This window comes from Plecotus auritus (assembly GCF_963455305.1).
Source record: "Plecotus auritus genome assembly, chromosome: 8".
In the NCBI taxonomy this organism is placed as follows: domain Eukaryota; kingdom Metazoa; phylum Chordata; class Mammalia; order Chiroptera; family Vespertilionidae; genus Plecotus; species Plecotus auritus.
Window position 1 is genome coordinate 86036255 of NC_137782.1, and position 16805 is coordinate 86053059.

General features: G+C 45.8%; 1 protein-coding gene across 6 annotated transcripts in view; it reads left to right on the forward strand.

Moving 5' to 3' along the window:
• The window catches only part of SYNDIG1 (synapse differentiation inducing 1), a 158448-nt gene that overhangs the window by 88164 nt on the left and 53479 nt on the right, over positions 1-16805 (forward strand). The gene's annotated exons all lie outside the window — the stretch shown is intronic.

The window sequence follows — 16805 nt, forward strand, 5'->3', positions numbered from 1 at the left end:
GTACTATGTCGAACAGGAGTGGTGAGAGTGGGCATCCCTGTCTTTTTCCTGTTCTTAGGGGAAATGGTTTTAGTTTTTGCCCATTGAGTATGATGTTAGCTGTGGGTTTATCATATATAGCTTTTATTATGTTGAGGTATGATCCTTCTATTTCCACCTTGTTGAGAGTTTTTATCAAGAAAGAGTGTTGGATTTTGTCAAATGCTTTTTCTGCATCAATTAATATGACTATGTGATTTTTATCTCTCAATTTGTTTATGTGATGTATCACGTTTATTGATTTGCGGATATTGTACCATCCTTGCATTCCTGGGATAAATCCTACTTGGTCATGGTGCATGATCTTTCTGATGTAGTGCTGGATCCGATTTGCTAGAATTTTGTTGAGGATTTTGGCATCTATGTTCATGAGGGATATTGGCCTGTAATTAATTCTCTTCCATTGTGTTGTCTTTATCTGGTTTTGGTATTAGGGTGATGCTGGCTTCATAGAAGGAGCTTGGAAGTGTTCCTTCCTCTTGAATTTTTTGGAATAATCTGAGGAGAATAGATTTTAGTTCTTCCTTGAATGTTTAGTAAAACTCCCCTGTGAAGCCATGTGGCCATGGACTTTTGTTTGCTGGAATCTTTTGCATGACTACTTTAATTTCTTCCATAGTTATTGGCCAATTGAGATGTTTAGATTCTTCCTGATTGAGTTTTGGAAGGTTATATTTTTCTAGGAATATGTCCATTTCCTCCAGGTTGTCCACTTTGTTGGAATAGAGTTGTTCATAGTATTTTTTAACAACCCTTTGTATTTCAGTGGCATCTGTTGTTATTTCACCTCTTTCATTTCTGATTTGGTTTATTTGCGTCCTCTCTCTTTGTGTCTTGGTGAGCCTGGCAAGAGGTTCATCAATCTTGTTTATCCTTTCAAAGAACCAGCTCGTGGTTTTGTTGATCTTTTGTATTGTTTTGTTTTTTTATTTCAATGTCGTTTATCTCCACTCTGATCTTTATTATTTCCTTCCTTCTACTTACACTGGGCTTTTCTTGTTGCTCTTTTTCTAACTCTTTGAGTTGTAGGGTTAGATAATTTATTACCATTGTTTCTTGTTTTTTGCAGTAGGTTTGTAGGGCTATGAACTTCCCTCTCAAGACTGCTTTCACTGTGTCCCATAGATTTTGGATTGTTGTGTTTTCATTGTCATTTGTTGCCATGATATTTTTTATTTCTTCCTTCATCACTCTGGTAACCCAGTCATTGTTTAATAGCATGCTGTTTAGTCTCCATGTGTTTGATTTCTTTGGATTGTTTTTATTGTAGTTGATTTCCAGTTTTATGCCACTGTGATCTGAGAAGATGCTTGATATGATTTCTATATTCTTGAATTTGAAGAGACTTTGCCTGTGACTCAACATATGGTCTATCTTTGAAAATGACCCATGTGCACTTGAGAAGAATGTATATTCTGTGGTTTGGGGTAAAATGTTCTGAAGATGTCAATTAATTCCATCTGGTCTAGTGAGTCATTTAGGATTGATGTTTCTTTGCTGATTTTTTGTTTAGAGGATTTGTCCAATGGTGATAGTGGGGTATTAAAGTCTCCTACTATGATTGTATTGCTGTCAATCTCTCCTTTGATATCCTCCAGGAGTTTTTTTTTATGTATTTGGGTGCTCCTGTATTGGGTGCATATATGTTTACCAGAGTTATTTCTTCTTGTTGGATTGCTCCCTTTAGTATTATGAAGTGGCCTTCCTTATCTCTTGTTATGTCCTTCACTTTGAAATCTAATTTGTCAGATATAAGCATTGCTACCCCAGCTTTTTTTTCATTTCCATTCGCCTGAAAAACATTTTTCCATCCCTTTACCCTCAGTCTGTGTGCATCTTTTTTTCTGAAGTGGGTTTCTTGTAGATATCAGATATATGGGTCGTGTTTTCTTATCCAGTCCGTTACCCTATGTCTTTTGATTGGGACATTTAATCCATTTACATTTAAAGTTATTATTGATAGGTACTTATTTGTCACCATTTTTATTCTTTACTCCTGTGTTCCTTCTTTGCTTCCTATTTCTTTTTTTTTTTTTTTTTACAGCAGACCCTTTAGCATTTCTTGCATTGTTGGTTTGGTGGTAATAAAATCTCTTAGTCCTTTTTTGTCTGTGAAGCTCCTGATTTCACCTTCAATTTTGATTGATAGCCTTGCTGGGTACAGTATTCTTGGATTCAGACCCTTCCTTTGCATGACTTTGTATATTTCATTCCATTCCCTTCTGGCCTGATGAGTTTCTGTTAAGAAATCAGTTGCTAGTCTGATGGGGGTTCCTTTGAATGTAACTTTCTGTCTCTCTCTGGCTGCTTTTAAGATTTTTACTTTGTCATTGGTATTTGCCAATTTAATTATAATGTGCCTTGGCGTCAGTCTTTTGGGGTTCATTTTGCTTGGGTCTCTGTGAGCTTCTTGAATTTGTGTGGGTTTTTTCTTCCCTATATCAGGGAATTTTTCTGTCATTATTTCTTCAAACAAGTTTTCTATTCCTTGCTCCATTTCCTCTCCTTCTGGAACCCCTATTATGTGGATGTTGTTTTGTTTCATGTTGTCCCAAAGTTCCCTTAGGCTCTCCTCCTGCTTTTTAATTTTTTTTTCTAGAAGCTGCTCTACTTGGGTATTTTTTCCTACCTTGTCTTCTAGCTCACTGATGCGGTCCTCTGCTTCTTCTAGTCTACTCTTGATGCTCTATTGAGTTCTTTACAGCAGTGATGTCATTTTTCATTTCTTCTTGGTTCTTATACACATTGTTGAATTTGTCTTCCATTCTTTTCATCCACCTTATGACCATTTCTCTGAATTCTTTCTCTGGCAGGTTGCTTGCCTCCATTTCATTTACTTCCTTTTCTGGTGATGCCTGCTTTTCTTTCATATGCGGACTGTTTCTTTGTCTCCCCAGGGTCTCTCTTCTCCAGGTGTCTGGTTATGTAGTTCTCTCTCTCCTGCGTTGATTTAAAGGCACAAAATACACACAACCAGGTACCACACACAAGGCCCTGAACAGAAATGTATTCACAATATTAATAACCTCAAATAAAGGTGACCACCAGAGAAAGGCAAATTAGGGGATAGGAGAGAAAGGAGAAAAAAGAAAAAAGAAAAAAGAAAAAGCAGTGCCAAAATGAAATTGGGAAAAGGAAAAAAAAAGTAAGAGAGAAAAGAAAGAGAATAAGAAAGAAAAAAGGAACAAACTATATATATGGGGGGAAAACTCCAATAGAACAGCCACTAATCCCAGCAAATGCCAGCAACAAGTGCCTGGAAATGAATACAAACTACAAACAACAATTAATATCAAGCAAGGCAAGGAAAAACAAATGCAAAAAAAAAAAACAACAAACAAAAACAAAGCAAACAAACAAAAAAAAGAATAAGCAAGACAATCTCACAAACAAGCATAAAAAATCGATATAATCAACATTCAAGCAAACAACAACAAAAGGACAGAGAGAACAACAATTTTTTGAATAGTGAAGACAGAGAAAAGAGAGGTGTGTATGAACTCAGAGTAGGGGATTGGAAATTAGATATATAAGTAGGGTGAATTTGAACAGGGGTTAAAAAGAAAGAATAGGGAAAATCTAAAGCAGGAAAAGGGTAAGAGAAACAGGACAACAAACGGGGAAAAGTTAGAAAAAGAGTGATGGTATAAAGGTAGAGTTGAGATATAGAATGATGCTAAAGGAAAGATGAAAATAGAATGTAGAACACTAATCTCAAAGTCAAATAAAGAGAAAATAAAATGACACTTTTTTTTAAAAAGGAGTTAAAATAGTAGTAGTAATAATACTGACTGAAAATAAAAATGTAATAATTAAGAAGGTAAAATCAATTGAGGAAAAAAGAAACAAATTATTTTCTTAAGTAAAAGATGAAAAGGAAAAAAATAAAAAAATAAAAATAAATAAAAATAAAATGTGCAGTTCTGAAGGTCATTCACTTCCTCTATTGTTCTGTTTGGCACACATGTTTCCCAGTCAGGACAGTATTGCAGTTCCCTGAGTTCCCCTGCTCCTCAGTGTTGTAAGCCAGTCCTGATTTTTAAACAGGTGGTGTGTCTTACTTTCTTGTATTCCTTAATTTGTGATTACACAAGAGTCAATTTGTGATTCAACCACTGGGTGGCAGTGTTTATGGGTTGACTTCTGGGTCTATAGGTCCTCTCTAGCCTGTTCTTAGATCCTGCTTTCCCTGTGGCACTCAATACTGGTTTATGGGAGTGGGCTGCCCCAGAGCTGACAGTCACTCCCCGCTCTGATCCCCAGGTTCCAGAAAAACAACTTTCCCCTGCAGTCTCCTAGGGTGTCCCCAACTGGGTGATCCTATGTATTGGGCTCAGTAATCAGAAGCAAGGATTCAAAGAGGAGAAAGTGCAAGTGTGTGAACTCCAGGTCTATGCGCAAGCCTGTGCAATCCCCTTTTCCCCCTTGTGTCCAAGCAGCCGGCACACTCCCAAAATTTTTAGGCTGTCCTTCTGTGTCAGATCAAAATGGGTTGCTTTTTAGCAATCCCTTCTGTTAGCAGCTCTGAGGACCCCCTTCCACATTCACGGATCACGCCAGCCCCATCTGCCAAGGATTTTTATAGGTGCAGACTTCCCCCAGTCCTCCAGCTCCCACAGTGAGCGTGTTTCTCTGTCCTGCCGGGACCAGAGACCTCATCTTATCCCAGGCGAAATCTGACGTTTCCATGGTGGAGTGTAGATCTCCGCTGAATCCGCATGTTTGTGCCAATTGGGGACCGGTGCCCTGGGGTTCGCAGCTGTTCGGTGGGTGTCGCAGTTATAGATTTTCAGGTTTCCAATAACATCCACTTTCCCCTTCAAGATGGCACGGTCTCCACGTCTGAGCCGGTGGCTCTGGGAGGGAACCCGGCAGCAGTGGGGGCTGCCCAGTCAGGGGACCCCCGTCCAGCAGTCCCCCACCTTCTCCTAGAGTATAGCTGTCCCTTAACTCTCCAACAGACACTCCCCGTGCGACCCTCAGCTGTTCTTTCTATCTGCTCCAGGACAAGGCTGGGGCCACGTCTGTCTATTCTGCCGCCATTTTTCCACCTTGACATTTATATTCCTTATGGAGTAATTACCACAATGAATCTAGTAACCTCCTGACACCGTATATAGTTATTATGACATCATTGACTATATTGCCTCTGATGAACTTTACATTCCTATGACTATTTTTATAACTGGTAGTTTTTACTTTCTAATATCAGTATTATGGTCCATAGGAACTGGATTGCATTCATTTTCGAAAATGTAAGACACTAGTATTATATTTTATTTCCCTTTGAGTTTATTTTTCCCCCATCTTTAGAATATTTTATTTTAAGCTCTTAATCAGATTAGTATATTCTAAAAATACCTCCTTCCTCAAGGAATGTAAACTCACTTAGGGACTCTTGTACCAGATACTACCAGGAGGCCAAAAAACTGTTTTTCTTTTTTAGTTGAGAGACATTTGCTTTATGAAAGTTTTCCTGGGAACCCAACATGTAAAAGAGGAAGAGCGGAAGCTGTTTGGGTGCAAGCCAGTTTGGGAACTTAGGGCTATAGATCTCATCCCCCCCTTCACAGAGGCCCCAGGCTTGCTGCGTGCACTATAGCACGGAAGTGCCCCTCTTAAAGTGACACATGGCACTGCCAGCTGCAGCATTCTCTCTGTGATGTCCCCTAAAAAGCAAATGGAGAACAACTGTTTAGACCAGACCCACCAAAAGCAAGTGATGTTTTCCCCATTTCCGGACACACAGAGCGGGGTAGATCTAGATGGCTATGACTGAAGCCACCTCAAACGTGCTGCGGTTAGAAACACATATTTGTTGGGAAATCATGTCCCTGTTTTTACTTGCCTGATTAATGGAGAGGTGGTTCACAAAGAATATCTGAATTCCCAGCTTTTAGGAATTAGAATAAAGAGTGAAATACATCTTCCTATGATAATCCAGGGTGCTAGTTTAGGGGGGTGATTATTTTTCAATAATTCTTTATTGTTGAAAGTATTACATATGTCCTTCTTTTTTCCCATTTACCCCCGCCAGCCCACCCCTGCCCCCACCCCAGGCCTTCAGCACCCTATTGTCTGTGTCCATGGGTTATGCATATCCTATATAATAAAGATGTAATATACAAATGGTTGTTATGCCGTGAAGTGTAATGGCCAGATCACGGATCAGCAGGAGGGTGGGGCAGCGAGCTACTGAGTAGGAGGGATGACTGTTGAGTGTTTCTGAGGAAAATCTTGTTGTATCTGCTTTGGGTGCAGGGGAGGAGAGGGCTGGGCTGCAAAGCATGTGTTCCCAGCATTACATACTTGAAAGTGGCTGCAGCAAGGGCTGAATTCTGGCTTTGTGCTATGCTTTGCTCCTTGTCCTGGCCGACTGATTCCAAAATTGTGAACTCAAATGCCTTGGCCTTCACTGAGCACCGGGAAAGGAGTGACAGACATTGGGATTGTTTCTAGGATGGCCTCTACCCCTGTGGTGGAGAATAAGGATGGCCCCAGGCCTTACCGTCCCTGCAGCCTTGTTGCTCACTGGCTCGCACCCTGTGCTGTGCCCCAGGCCCAAGACACCCCCTGACCCCTCTCTCCACCTCCCTTCTCCCTTCCACCTTTTCTACACAGCTTTCCCTAGGAATCCCCAAATCCACACCACTTTTGGAAAAACGGTGGGGCTCTTTCCAGCTCCTTGTCCTGTTGTCTACCTGGCCCATTCAGGTACAACATGCTCAACAGATGAGCTCTTTAAAGGGCCCCAAAGAGACAGTTTCAGTCTTGCAGTAGAGGGGTTTGTTGCCTTAATTTGCTTCCATCGCACCTGTGTAGGAAATAGTCTCTATCTACAAGAGAATTACTACCTAGTAGGAGAAACTAAATTTTATTCCTGAAATAATTTAATAGTAATTTAGGGTAATATGTGTTCAGAAATTAAAATATGATTTCTTTGCATTTCATAGTATTGAACCCCCAGATCTCTATACCTCTTTGCATCTGCAAGCCTTGTACGTATGACACAGAGAGGGTCCTCAGGAGACATCTGTGGTGTTTACTGATCTAATTTTGGGTAAAGGAGAGGCCAGTGGGCTTCAAGGTGCTGGGGAAAGCTGGGATGATTTCACCTAGTCTTCCATAGCCAGGCTGCCCAAATAAAACCCCTAAGTAGATACCAGGGGATCTTTGGGGCCCACCCTAATGGTGCAGGTGAAGGAAGATAATCCCAGTGTCAGCCTTGTAAGAAACCCAGGGCTCTCCCGGCCGGCGTGGCTCAGTGGATGAGCGTCAACCTATGATTCGGGAGGTCACAGTTCAATTCCCAGTCAGGGCACATGCCCAGGTTGTGGAATCAATCCCCAGTAGAGAGTGTGATTCCTCTCTGAAATCAATAAAAATATTTTTTTAAAAAGAAACCTAGGGCTCAAAACCCAGACACTAGCCTTGCCAGCAGGGCTCACTAGGAGTTATTTCCTTCTGTGGCAGTAGAAGCTCTGTTAGGTATTGACCTGTCTGGGATATCAAAGATGCTTCCCCACACTTCTCTACGCTTGACTCAAAGATACCATGCTGCATGCTGGCTACCAAGACCACAGGACATCGAATATGCAGCTGACAAACACATGCAGGTTGACAGACACACCTGCCTGCATGCTGGCCATGGTTCATCCTTGGTTCTGTTCATCAGCTGCCCTGAGTAAGACAGCCTTGAGCCGGATGGGATCATCATTCTTCCCCACCCTCCCTGCTGTCTCACCTGAATGGCTGGCTAGGGCAGTGGTCGGCAAACTCATTAGTCAACAGAGCCAAATATCAACAGTACAACGATTGAAATTTCTTTTGAGAGCTGAAAACCGACTTCTGCGCATGGGCCACGAAGTTTCAATCGCACTGTACGTGCACGCCCGCACATGGTATTTTGTGGAAGAGCCACACTCAAGGGGCCAAAGAGCCGCATGTGGCTCGCGAGCCGCAGTTTGCCGACCACTGGGCTAGGGTGTGCATCCTGGAATACACAGGGAAGGCGTTTTAGGTGGGGGAGGAAGAGGAGCCGCGGTGGGGCAGAAGGGCTGAAGATGGTGCATTCATGGGCAGTGATAAGTCTAAAGGAGCCCAGGGCATTCTGAACAAACTGGGAGCTTTGCTGCGTCAGTCGGTGCTGTCATTGTTGGCTGAGGGCACACATGAATTCTTCCCTCACTTGGCAGGTACATTAGGTGCCTACTGTGTTCCAGGCGTTATTGTAGGCACTTAGGATATAGCTACAATAAAACATGCATAGACTTCTGCCCTCCTAGCACTTAGAGGAAGGGACTCAGACAGTAAATAAGCCAGCACCACCTGGGGATCAAAGGGATGCACCAGGCAGGTACGAGGGTAGCGGTGGGAGACAGCAGTGACAGTCTGGCAGGATATCCTGGAAAGCTCTGAGGAGAAGTGGCATTTGGGTAAAGCCCTGAATATGGTGAGAAAACTAGTCATGTGTATACCTGGTAAAGAGAGTTCCCGGCTGAGGAACAGCAAGTGCAAGGGCCCTGGGGCTGGAGCAGGTGCCAGCATGTTGGAGGAACAGCAGAGAGCTCCCTGTGGGTGGGAGAGAGTGGGGCAAGAGTTAATAGAGATCAGACCCCATAAGACAGGACTGTCTAACAGAGTTTCCTGAGATGATGGAAATGCTACGAATCTGTGCTATCCACTGTGAGAGGCACCAACAGCCTCTGGCTACTAAGCGCTGGCATATGGTAACGTGGCTTGGGAACTAAGTGTTAGGTGTATTTGATTTGAAATCATTTCAGTTTATGGAGCTTCATGTGGCTATGGCTGCTTGCACCAGTCCGCACAGATGTGGGTGTCCTGGGCAGCTCTGAGGCCTCTGAGCTCAATCCTCATTCAGACAGGTCCAAGGGACCAGGGGTCGTGGGTGAGCTGCGTCTCAGCACACGCCCTCAGGTGGTGCTGGGTTCCTTCGGATCCTGCTCTGCCCGCGGCTCGTTGAGCACCAGGCCCATGCCATGCGATTTCTCCAGGCTGAGTCTCAAGGAAACGTACTCCACAGAGTTCTTTGTGAGGACAGAGAGATGGTGGAGCCCTCTGCACTGTGAGCACCTCTGTCCCTTTATAATTTCCATTGCCAAATGAATCTTGCCTATTTTAGAAAAAAACAAAAACCCAGAAATGCAAAAAGAAAGAAAGAAGTTAATGATATGCCCTCCATTCAGAAGCATCTAACTCTGGGCGTCCTGGAGGAACTATGATACATTTACTTTCTACCCTGGTTTTTCACTCCATTTATTATAAGCACCTTCCCTGGGCAATCAATAAACAGCCATGCCACCAGTTTTAGTTTTCTCACCATATTCAGGGCTTTACCCAAATGCCACTTCTCCTCAGAGCTTTCCAGGATACCCTGCCAGACTGTCACTGCTGTCTCCCACCGCTACCCTTGTACGTGCCTGGTGTGTAGAATTCTTTTATAATTTTACTGTTTTTAAACAGTGCTGCCAGGAACACTCTAGAACAAACACCTCTGCATGCTTGTCCTTGTGTTTCTTAAACGGTGCTCCTGCAACCTGAGCCTCCATAGGAAGGCTGCATCCTGGACTACTCTGCATCCTGGCCTAGTCGAGGCCCACGCCTGTACCATCCTGCTCGCTGGTCCTCTGCTCTCTCCCTCAAGCTGAGCAGTAGGTGCTCTCCAGAATTAGCAAGCAGAGGAGGCCAGGGGGAATTGGGAGAGCAACATGTGGCCCAGAGGGAGCCATTGTGGGGATGAGTGAGGCCTGAGGGAGACTAAGTCACACAGCTGAGCACAGCTTCCCACCCCTGAAAAGGCACCCTGCAGCCCTTGCTCACAGAGCTGAGAGAATGGGAAACATTGGGACTTAAAATACCCCAGGGAAGAAAACCCCAAGCTGACTAAAAGCCATTCCACTGAGTGGAGGCAACAAAAATGGGATAGAGAATGGGCAGATGGTGGGGGGAGCACCCAGATCAGCAGGGCACTGGCTGAGGGACCCAGCGGCTCCTTCCTTTCTCTACCTTTTTGTAGCATTTGCCTCCTGCAAAGGGTTAGCTCAAAAGGGAGGACCTTCAGGTGGACTGTAACCTTCGTTAGAATACTTTCAAACTGCATTGCAGCTATTCCAATCCAACAACCCATGAGGAAGACTTTTAGAAAGAGCTGCTGGGGGTGATGATGTACTGGTAGTTATGCATATTTTCTCTATTTGGTTTATTGGTGTGTACATAGCCTCCTGCACGCGCCTCATTTCCTCTCCTTGCTGTTTGGTGGCACGAAGCCCACAGCCACTTACAACCTACTAATGGAAGAAAGAACATGAAAAGAGCTGGGCTGTTCTGTCTACCCTGTAATTTGTCTGAATCTATTTTAAAATCTATTTTAGTCAAGATTGACTAATTGTTCTGGTGCCATGTAGCCACAACTTGGTAATTTGTAGTGTGCTTCCCTTATGCTTCTAAATAAAAATCGGTGAGGATTTTGGGGGAGTGCCCTGAAGTCTAATTCTTTGCTTCATGGGTGCAGCGGTGTCATTCTAAGCAGTTTCCAAAGGCGGAAGTTGGTGCTGCCGGCTGCCTGTGTGGCCTGGGCCAGCAGTTCACACACCCTGGCCATTTGATTGAGAAAACTCTCAACTGGATACTGTCACCACTGGCCTCCATGTCACCACCATGAAACAGGCCAGTCAAGAAGTTAAGTCATGCCCAACCAACCGGTTGGCTCAGTGATTGAGTGTCGACCTATGGACCAGGTCACAGTTCGATTCCCAGTCAGGACACATGCCCACATTGAGGGCTTGCTCCCCAGTGTGGGGCATGCAGGAGGCAGCCGATCAATGATTTCCTCTCATCATTGATGTTTCTATCTCTCTCTCCTCCTCTCCCTTCCTCTCTGAAATCAATAAAGATATATTAAAAAAAAAAAAGTAAAGTCATCAGAATCCTTGGGTCATAGGAGACACCTTATCTTTGGACGAGAAGCAACTGAGGTAAAGTGGAGTTTATTCATAGCCACATTTTTGGTTGGCGTCCAAACACAGCATAATCTGGACTGAGCAGCCACTGACTGGGTGGTTCTGTGATTTGGAAAGATTTCAGTTTCTCAGAGGCCAGCTCTGTCCTTTGTAAAATAGAAATAACAGTAAAGATAGGAACAGCACCTATTTCCAGAGTTGCTGTTAGAATCCAGCCAACGCAGGTATATAAAACTCTTGTGAACTAAAACCAAAAAACAAAAATCATTTAAAAAAACATGCAAAAAAAATCAAAAACACTAAACAAATATCCTTAGACAGAGTTGCTGTACATGTGTGAGGACACCCAGGAGCAGCACCTGGACCCGTCAGCATGAAGTTCATGAACTCAGGGACTGAGCTGAGGGTTAGACGAGGCTGTCCTTTCAGTCCTGCCCCTCCACCTCGCTCAGAGGCTCTTTGGATTCACTCAACCTGGGACTGTCACTGTAGGCTCTTCCCTCCCCAGAAAGTGCAGCTCAGCCTTTCCAACACAGCTCGGCTCTCCAGGTCCCTTGTTTCCAGACGAGGGTCTGGAGACCCTCGGGTTGACACGGCTGCGGAGAGGAAGGGCTATGAAGATACTCAGACTCTGCCCGGCAACACTGCACAGCCTCCATTCAAATAAGAGATTTTAACTTCCAAGGGGCTGGCACCTGTGCATCTCCACCTCATACCATTGTAATAACCTGGTTATTGTTTAACAGGAAAGGAGTGAAAGAGGAGACCAGATAGTATAGGCTTGCCACTTACACAGCTTTGCCAAAAGCTGCATTTAACACTCTCCAGATCTATTCCCCACTGATCCATGGGGGAGGGACTAGACAAAGGCAGGTTCAACACATGCCCAGTAAGGTCTGAGTGATGTGGGAGGCTAATTGCTCTTCAATCAGACCTGGAAATAGGTAATTGGCCAGAATGGGCATGGCCACTGCAAGCGCACAAAACCTGAATATTTCAACTTCTAAACAAAGAAGAGAGCTCTCTTGGCTCCCATGCCCGTTCCCTTTGGGCCTCCTGTGGCAGGGGCTGCGCTCCCCTCTGCCCACATGGTGCACGGCCTTGTTGGGCTCCACAAAAGGACTAGTAGACTCTAAACTGGCCTGAATGCTGAACCACTCCCAGCTGCAACATGGGATGGAAACTCTGGACACTGGCCTTCTTTCTGGCTCTACGGAACTCCCAGCTGCCCCTCTTCCTGGACTGGCATGGGGAAAATGGGACATTGGAACCTGAGAGATATAACTCTACACCAATGAAATCTTCTGCCACCTCATGCTCCCATGAGGGCTTCTGAAAATTCCTATTTCAGCCGCGCCCCAAGAACCCCACAAACAGTGGAGGGTCCCCACTCATGTACCCCTCCGGCAGCACACCCATGAGGCAGCCCTCATCCACCCATGAGCCTCACCCATGAATTATGCATCCCTGAAGGCTGCTCAGTTCTCGTCTCTGACAGACATAAAGGGAGTAATTTTCATTTCCCTCTATTGTTGGGGAGACCATCTGGGAGGTGATGCTGCAGAGTAAAAGAATATAAATTTCAGACACAGCTCTGGGGGCATATGCTGTGTGATCCCAAACTCGGCAGTGCCTGTGACTCACCTGAGAAGGGGCAGTGCCCCCCGGCGGGAAGGGGCTGGTCCTCAAAGCCCCTGGCCTGCAGGGATGGGGGGACAGCTGCTGTGTAGACTGTGTATCACCCACTTCCATCACAGGGCCCTCCAGACAAGGTCCTTGTTTGTGGTTTGAGTGAGCCCATCAGACTTTGCCTGTTTTCTCAACGAGACAAGGGAAGTCCTAATAGGAAGCTTCTACCGTTTCACCAAAGCACCGCTGCTGTCTGCACACTAATTAGAGGCTCTGGTGGGCATCTCATGTGCATTTTAATTAACAAAATAGGAAAGGACATCGTTGTCACCTGTGGGCTTCATCGGTGTCTGTCTGTGTAGGAAGGCAGGGGAGACACGAGGGGGCATTGCTGGGTGGTGCTGGTGGCCATGGCACCCACACAGGTGTTAGGCTCCTACAGAGCACCCACCTGAGTGTTTGGTACCTTAGGTGATCGTCTGCCTCTGAAGCCACCTCAGGCCAGCATGCACTGCGGTGGTCCTGCATGTCTCCAGCCTGCACCAGGAGGGCACGTGTTTAACAACCTCCAACCGCTGACAGAAGCTGGAGTAAAATGTGACTCCATCTCTATAAAATACTCACGGAGAGTGGCCCCAGTTTGGGATGAATCGGCATGAGTGTGCCATATGCTGATGAGGAGAGAAAATGTGCCGTGGGGGCCCAGCAAGTGGGATAACTAATTGGAACAAAAGCATCCTCTAGAGCTGGGCATGTAGGAGTGGAAGCACATTGACATGATTACTAGTAAGGACCGACCCAAAGCAGATCTGCCTCAAGATGGCCTGTAGTGAGTGGGTTCTTGACTTTGTGTAGGAAAAACTTCACATCAGGAGTGCAGATGGATTTGAGAGTACATTTACTAACGCTGGGGACAGCGGAACAAAGGAAGGAATTAGGGTAGAAGAAACAGCAGGGGAGAGCATAGGTGGGGCTCTACTGGTGCTTTGGCTCCCTAGAAATGTTACAGGAAAGAGCTGAGCCAAAGCAGGGCTGTTTAGCTCACTGGGAAGTCAGAGAAAGGTGTGGGGCGGGCGGGGGAGTGGGGAGAGGCCTTGGAGACAGACTCAGGGGGTGAGCCCAGGTCAGGCTTCAGCTGCCCACTGCTCCTTGGTTGCAAGTCTCATGGGGACCCTTAGAGTTCAGAAAGAAATCAAATGTTTGTGCCCAAGAAGGGGCATAGGCACCACACTGATTCTTTGTCCTGAGGGCTTTTTAACCCCGCTCCCCCCACTTTTTTCCCGCAGGTGAGAATCTTGGGGGAGGGTTTCAGCAGAGTATTCATCAGCTTTCCAGGCATTTTTAATATGCTGATGTATCAAAATGAGTGTATTGGGGAGTTTTGGATTATTCTTTGGTCCGTTTTACTGTTGTACTTTTACCTTAGGTCTGTCTGGCTTTAATGGGGTTTTTGTTATTTGTTCCCCAGCTTCGTCTGTCCTTGGGTTTAGCTGGCACAAATGGCATAATTGGGTCTTTATTCTCTATTTTTCCCAGGCCAGGGTGATGGGGCTCTGTATTCGCTGGTTAGGGAGGAGAGGTATAAGTCATTACTCTCAAGTGTCCTTGGTTGGGGAAGATAACGTCTTGCAATTCACAAGCTGGCTGCAACTGCCCAAACTGTTTGGCCTTGTTTAATTTTCTTGTCTCAGTTTCCCCACTCCATGTGCCCAGGAATTTCCCTGGTTTCTTGCCATCCTGCCACAACATGACTGCCTTTTTGTATCCTTGAGCTCCGCTCCAGTGTGCCCTCTGTAGGGAGGTTTGATCAGAGTTGGAATTGTCCGAGCTGCTTTTTAAAAATCCCTCTGTCTCAGCCCAGGCCGGTGTGGCTCTGTTGGTTGGGCATAGTCCCTGCACCAGGAGGTTGCTGGTTTGATTCCAAGTCAGGGCACATGCCCAGGTTGCAGGCTCAATCCCCAGTAGGGGGTTTGCAAGAGGCAGCCATCCATGTTGCGCTCTCACATCGATGTTTTTCTCTTTCTCTCTCTTTCTGTCTCTCTCCCCACTTCCTCTCTCTCTCAAAATCAATAAGCTAGTCTTTTTTAAAATCCTATATAATAAAGAGGTAATATGCAAATTGACCCTCACACCATAATGCCATTACAAGATGGCTGCCCCACCCAGCCCCTCCCTCGGCCCCACCCTTGATCAGCCTCTCCCACCCCAATTGAGGGTGGGACGGCTAGCCAACCCCCACCCCGCCACGGCCCCTCACTCAGGCTGGCCACACACCCACACTTTCCCGGGGCTGGGGGTACCCCAGGCAGGCTGCAGGCACGGCATTGGTCAGAGGCAAAGGTCCTGGCTGTCCCTGGCCTAGAGAGTCCAGAAAACCTCAGCAGTGACCAAAGACCAAGACCGAGTGGAAAGGTCCCTGCCGGCGCTTATGGCTCAAAGTGCCAGGAGTAGGTGGAGCATCTTGAACCTGCAACCCTGGCGTCTGCACACCAAGCCTTGGGGCACACCATGCCAGCGGCACCTGTGGGTGAAAGGGGGAGGGCAGGGAGCTGGGGTGCAGAGCTGGGAGGGGCCTAGAGTCTTCAGGAGCAGCCCGCCTGCCAAGGTTGCTGTGACCCACACACTCAGGCTTGGTCAAAGCTCCTGGTCAGCTCTGCCACTTGACTTCCAGGTGCGGCTAGCCCTGAGCCGGCTGGCATTGCGCTCAGAGAAGCAGCTGTCACTGGGCTCAGTTAAATAAGAGAAATCAAAGAGCCGAAAGTAAATATCCTCCCAGGCCCTTCCTATGCCCCCCGGGTGAGGAGGGCTGGGGATGGGGGTAATGGAAAACGGCTGCTGCTTTGCATTTTATAATGAAAAGACTCCTGCTATGTAGAGAGGAGAGCTGATTCATTTCCAGCAACACCTGGCATGTTCCCTGCCCCAGCCCTGAAGCCTGACAGCACCTAGCAAAGGTGTGTCCACACAGCCATGTTGGCCTGGCTCCTGGAACGTTGGGAGCAAATTCAAGCTGCATTGTTTAAAAAAAAAAAAAAAAGTAAAGATTGAAAAACACCTCTTTGTACGCAAATGGCACTATAAAATGCAGATTATAGCATCTGATTTTGTCTTCTGTGTTGATTTTGAGGCAGAGCGCAAATAGGTTCATGGGAAAAGCAGGAAAAAAAGGGGAAGGGAGAGGATTCTGCCATTCACAGCACTGAACGTTGTTTTTTGTTTTGGTTTTTGTAGATATTTTTCCTTCTGTTCTTCAAGTCAGTATATGCCATTTAAACCACTTTATGGCATTAAGTAATGAGCTAATGCTTCCTCTATTAAGAGCAAGCAGCAGTGCCTTTCATATGAGTCACATACATTTAATCCATTCAAATGGAGCAAACTGAGTGGAGAGAATGGTATGTGTCATTATATAAAGAACTTGGCATTATGATGCTATCTGAGTGAAGATCTTATTTATTTTGCAATTTAGAGAACATAGACAAATCAGGCATTGAAAATGAATGTGCATGCTTAAATGCATGACTTTATTTTTATCCGTAACGACCAAACGACCAGGCACCAGGAGGTGCATTAATGGGTCCTGCAGAGCTGCAGGTCTGGGGTCTCACAGTGCGGCAGGTCTGGGTGAGGCTGCGTGGCTCGGGCCAGGGCCGGGGGACCTGAGGCTGCGCCCCCTGCTCTGGTGCCAGGACGTGAGGCTGTGTCCCCCACCTGGCAGGGCTTGACGGGGGTGGGACTGGCTGGACACTTCTATTATAGAGAAAGGGCAAATAGCAATATTAAAATATTTCCTCTAATGAATTCCCTTTTAATGTGCATGAATTTCGTGCACCGGACCACTAGTGAATAAAATAAATAAATAAATAAATAAATAAATAAATAAATAAATAGAAATCCCCCTGTGTCAGAATAAAGAGTGGAATCCACTGAATGTGTCCTTCTGAGAGCATCCAGTTCTATCTTCTGTAGAGTAGACCTTTACACCCACTGCCCAGCCCTCATCCCAAAAATCTGTGAGTAATTGACTCCTATAGGGTTTTTTCATCAATGGAATGACCCAAAACCCTGTGCCTGGAATTTTTCTCCTCCTGTTCTTGGTAAGAGTTCCCTCGGTTGCGCACTTCCTTTTGAGGGGAAGTACTTGCAGACAATAACAAC